This window comes from Mustela putorius, unplaced genomic scaffold (assembly GCF_011764305.1).
Source record: "Mustela putorius furo isolate JIRA1106 unplaced genomic scaffold, ASM1176430v1.1 tig00003834_pilon_pilon_pilon, whole genome shotgun sequence".
NCBI lineage: Eukaryota > Metazoa > Chordata > Mammalia > Carnivora > Mustelidae > Mustela > Mustela putorius.
In genome coordinates, this window is record NW_025421987.1 from 103,847,978 (window position 1) to 103,853,800 (window position 5,823).

The following is a 5,823-nucleotide window of genomic DNA, read 5'->3' on the forward strand; positions in this document are numbered from 1 at the left end:
TTATTTTTTCATTTGTTAGGGTAGCAGCCCCAAGAGGCACTTGTCCTGTCGAGCTGCGCAGGCCCAGCTGGTTTGAGAGCTGAGCCGTCCGAATGGACACCTTGCACAAAGGCCGTGCCAGCCTCTTCCGGGTCCCTGGCTCTGGCTCTGTCCCTTAAGCTCACTGGCCACCACCTGGGGAGAAAGCTGATGAGTCCAGCACCCCTACAAGCTTTTCCTTGAGACTCTGTTCGTCACAGGAAACCACTTTGGCTGACCTCACTTAAAACAAAGGCCCGGGAGACTGTACCTTGAATCAGACTTCCACATTTTCTCCTCACAGCTCATAAACTACTTCCCATGCACATCTTTCCATTTTGCTCTTACAGAAATGGGTAGAGTAGGTATTATTATCCCAACTCATATCTATTTTGAGGCAAGTGAAGTAGGAATAGATTGAAGAACTTGTTCAAGTGCCTTGGATCACACATGCATTAAAGTCAGCAAGGATTGAGCTCCAGTCCCTACTTCTAATATTCTTTCTCCATTTCTATGTGGAGTGGCAGAGGCAGGCAAGGTGTCCCCACTTTTGAGAAAAGGAAGGCAAATCCTAGAGATTTGCTTTTGTTTTACAGGTATTGGAAATAGGGAGGTCAGCGAGGGGTCCAGCTGACCTCCATGTCACACTTTCATTCACACCATGAGAACCACATGGAGACCACATGGCAGACACAGAAGGTTCTAGAAAGGCCAGAGAAGGGCTCAGGGCTGGCTGGGCCCAAGTGCTTGATCTGGTTACTGAGAGCCCTGGGATCTGCGCCTAACACTGTCACTAACATGCTGTATGCTAGATGATTTGGGGCAAACTGCTCAGCATCTGCAGGTCATGGTTTTTTCGTCTGTAACATTTGCATATTAAAGTAGAATACTTCAGTGCCCTTTAAGATCTCACACTCTTGTCTTCAACATTTTGCAGAAAAGTTTTCACTATAATTGGTCAAAATATCAGGAATTATATAATTACAAAAAAGAGAGACCTGGCCAGAAATTAGCCATTGCATTTTTCCTACCCAGCTCGATTTTGTAAGAGAATTGACTGACCTGCTAATTTCTTGGGGTCATGTGTGTCTTGCCTCTGAATTCAGAACCATCTTTTTTTTTTTTTAAAGTTGGTTCTCTCCACCCAAGCATGGAGTCAACATGGGGATTGAACTCACGACCCTGAGATCAAAACCTGAAACCAAGAGCTGAAACCAAGAGTCAGACACTTAACTGACTGAGCCACCCAGGCACCCCCTGAACCATTATAATTACAGCTTCCCCAGCTCTGGATTTCCAGGCCTGGAAACACATCCAACATACCAATCTCTAGCCTGTACAAGTTCTCCAGGAAATAAGCCTTTGCATCTGGACATTTCAATGTTATCTTGAGTACACCCAGCCACTGCTCCCATTCCTTTTTTCTCCTCAGCAAACACAGAAAGCAAATATGGATGGTCTCCCCCCTAGTTTGAATAGACACCACACTCCCCTCAAGTGCTTATCTTGCTCTAGGTTCTGTGACCAGTGTAGAGAGTGAATCATGAGCCAGAAAACTCAAAAAGAGAGAGTAAGCAGGAGTTACATCCCTTTTGGTGAACCAGCATTGGTGTCCGTTTTCCCTGAACTGAGTTACAAGGCCAAGTACAAAAGGTAAGGAGGAAGCAACTAGAAAAAGGGCCTCTAGTATCTGGTCCTGGATGGGGATTGACCAATTCGATTGGAAAGTACTGGAATAGTTCAAGAATGATTCTGCCACTGTTTCTATGGAGAGAGTCCATTTTGCTCTTGTTTCAACCAAGAAGCAGTATTTTTATTCATAAAGAGCTTGGTTTCCAGTTGTTCTTTTTTTGACCTTCGTCTAACACCCACCCCATATCTTGACTATAATGCCACTGAAATAGTAGATGGAAAACAACAACAACAACAACAACAAAAGAAATAGGTTATTACAAGTTCCCTATTCTCGCTCATTGCTGTTTCCCTCCCCCTTCCCTATGCAAATACTTTAGGCAAAATTATAAGACCTGGGGAAAAACATTATTCAGGTAATAATGAATTAGCTTTCTTTCTTGTTTGAAATGGTGACAGTCTATGGCCATACCACCCTGAACACGCCCGATCTCGTCTGAAATGGTGACAGTGACTTCATTTTTTAGAAGGAAAAATTAATTTTAAAGGATAAACTAAAGCTACTTCTATCTAGTAGAATACTGAACGAATATAGAGAAAATGTAAGTCTCCATATTTTTTAAAAATATTTTATTTATTTATTTGACAGACAGAGATCACAAGCAGGCAGAGAGGCAGGCAAAGAGAGAGAGGGAAGCAGACTCCCTGCTGAGCAGAGAGCTTGATCCCAGGACCCTGGGATCATATGACCTGAGCTGAAGGCAGAGGCTTTAACCCACTGAGCCACCCAGGCACCCCATCTCCATATTTTTTTAAAAAATGTAAGTCTATGTACTTTTTAAATGTAAAATAAATATTGATAGACTTAAAAACATCTGGAAGATGGAATCTGTCACTTCCTGGTGGCTATAAAATGAATGGACCATGGCTTTAAGGGTAACTGCTTAAGAGTGAATGGGGGTCCACAGAGGGTTCCTCGCTCATGATCAAGGCTTTGTTAAAATACATTAAATGTATCTCTAATAATAATAACAACTCATGGTGTGATTATAATAATATGTAATAATAATAATTCATGGTCTAATTCTGTTTAACAATAATGGGGTTGGTATAACTTTGTTCAATAATCTTTAAAATGGAGGAAAATTTTTTGCTGATTTCTTCAGGGAAACCATCCCTATATTCAGGTTTAAATGTGGTCTGGTAGTGCCATTTTGGGTCATAAATGTTCAGCAGTTCATATTATTTTACTGATATTGGAGAAAAAAATTTCTCCCACCCTTTCCTTACATCATTTTAGGAATAATAATATGTAAAATGTCTTCTGTGGTAATTAGGAAAATATGGTGATTGAATAGCAACATAAAATATCACAGCTAGGAATACAGGAGGAGTAGAATGAATATACTAGCAAGACAAATCACTGATATGTCTGTTAATTTCTTTTTAAAAAAATATTACCACATGGTGTATCCCTAATTTCTGATTAGGGATTAGAATAGATTTTTTGGTGCTCATAATTGAAAATTTGGAAGTAGAGGAAATTTTACCAAGTCACTCATAATTTTAAATACTAGGGAAACTATTTGGCTTATTTCCTTTTTATCCTTTCTCTGTATATGTATTTTCACATGATTAAGAGATTATATGACTTGATGTTTTGCTCTTCTAACTTAATTGCATACATAGACAATTAAAGCTCTTTGTAAACATCACTGAATGTGTGTAATATTAAACATTTATTTCAATATGAGCAAGGTAGTATTTTAGTACTAGCAGATTAATATTCTGTTACATAGAGGTGCTATTATTCACCTAAACAGCACCTATTCCTATGCAGTTGGATTATACCCCTCCCCAAGTTGTGTGTGTGTGTGTGTGTGTGTGTGTGTGTGAAAAACAATGTTATGATGAACATCCTTGCAAAACGATTTGCCAGCATTTCTGATTAAATCAGTTAGAATAGATTCCTAGGAGTAGAATTAAGATGTCAAAGGGCATGAAGTTTTTAAAAAATCTTTTTTATATAGAACCAGATTTTTTTCCTATGAATTTTATTCTAGCAGCAGTATTTGAAAGATCTTGTCTCATTGCACCCTTATCTAATTTGTGAATTTGGTAAGTTATACACAATCATTTGTTTTAATTTGCATTATTTTGATTACTAATGAGTTTGAAACTTTAAAAAAACCTAATGCTTATGAAAATCTATTACTTTTCCTTTTCCTGAATTGTCAGATTATACGCCTTTCTCATTTATTTACTGGAATTTTAGGACTTTGCCTATTGATTTATTGAATAAATTTTCTGTTTAAGATCTTAATATACCATTATTTATTTATTTATTTTTTATTATGTTCAATTAGTCAACATATAGTACTGTTATAATTACTAAAAAGATATTTTCTCATTGATTATTTGCTTTTTAAATTTTTTCATGGTTTTACATATTCTATTTATTGCTTCATAGTACCTGGTGCATAATATGTGCTTAATAAATATTTGTTGAATAATGTAGTTAGATGAGTTTGCTTTTGCATTTCCTTTATCATTTCTATGCTTAGGAGTATATTTTCTATTTAGAGGAAGAAAACAATATTAGAATTACTTTAGAATTTTAGAAGATTTAAAAGTATTTTTTTGTTTTTACATTACTTAATCTGGAATCTGGTTTGGTATTTATTTTGGTTTTATCCCTCAAAAAAGCTAATCAATAATTTCTGCAATTTCTTTATTGAATAAACTTTCCTCTCTCCATGGCTTTGTAAACCCTCTCTATATGAAATTCACATATATGTGTTTTTAATTTTAGATTTTGTTCCATATACCTTTCTGTCCATCTTTGGGCCAAATTACCACAACTTTAAAATTTGGTTAAATATCCAGTGGAGTTAGCCCACTATTTTCATTTTATTCTGTAAGAAAACTATTAAAAGTTAATTTCCTCTGCCTCTTCTTATAGATAAACAACTCTGTCAAGTTCCTGAAGGAAAACTCTCAGTGACATTTTGATTAGAATTCTTGGTATGTAGCCTAGGTTCTGGAGGAAGTCTGCCTGGGTTTGAATCTTCCCCTATCACTTACTATTACAGTATCATCAGGCAAATTCTTTAATTTTTCTGTGCTTCAGTTTCTTCATCTATAAAATGGAGATAATCTTACTACTTAACATCATAGTGTTGCTGTGAAAATTTAAGTATGCATAAGTAACTTATGTAAATGTATATAATTATGTAATTTATGCACATTAACATATGCTAATTTATTAAACAAATACCTATACATAGTTAGGTCTCAATAAATTTATTACTAATAATAATAGTAAAATAATAAAGGATTTATTATTATACATTAATTAGGGACAAATTCCCATTTTCAAAAATTCATATCTTTATAATACTATTATCTAGGAAACTGTAGTATATATTTCCATTTAATTAAGACTTAACTTTTTCTCAGTAAAGCTTCTTTTTCACTCCAAGAGGGACACTTGTCCAAACCCGATCAGCCCAGGACAGGCTAGCTTCCAGTTATGTGGCTAGTGAAATGATTTTATCTAGGAAGGTTGACTACCAGTCCTATGCCTCAAGTTTCTCTGGAAGCTTTGATTGGGCCTGACTTCTTCCCTCTGAGCCTGAGTCTGTGCTTGCATTTTGGGGTGTGCAGCGTCTCAGTGGACATTTAAAAATTCTGTACTTTTATCTCAGTGACAACGAAAAGGACATTAAAACAAGTACATTCCAGATCCTCAGGCTGGCTCTTAGGGTTCATGTTTGTGTTGGTGGTAATTATCATGTTTATACCAGAAGACAATTAAATATTGTCAACTGCTATGTGAACAAAGGGTTCATTCTTGCTCAAACAGAAAATACAGTCAGGGGAACCTCTCCTCGCTTTGTGGTACTGATGCTCCAAGCTAGGGCACCTGTGCCTTGGGGTCCACACCACACCAGCTTCCCCTGCAAGCATTGCCTTGCCGGGTCCTTGCACATACATGATAGCAGCAATCAGTGGTAGTAAATATATAGCAGAGAACGTTCCCTTCCCAATTCCAGAAATAATTGGGTTGATAATTTTAGACCCACATTTCAATACAACATTACTTCAAATAAACAAGACCACTGCAGAGAGCCATTGAGACTCAGAAACCTCATTACCACAGGAATGACAGGG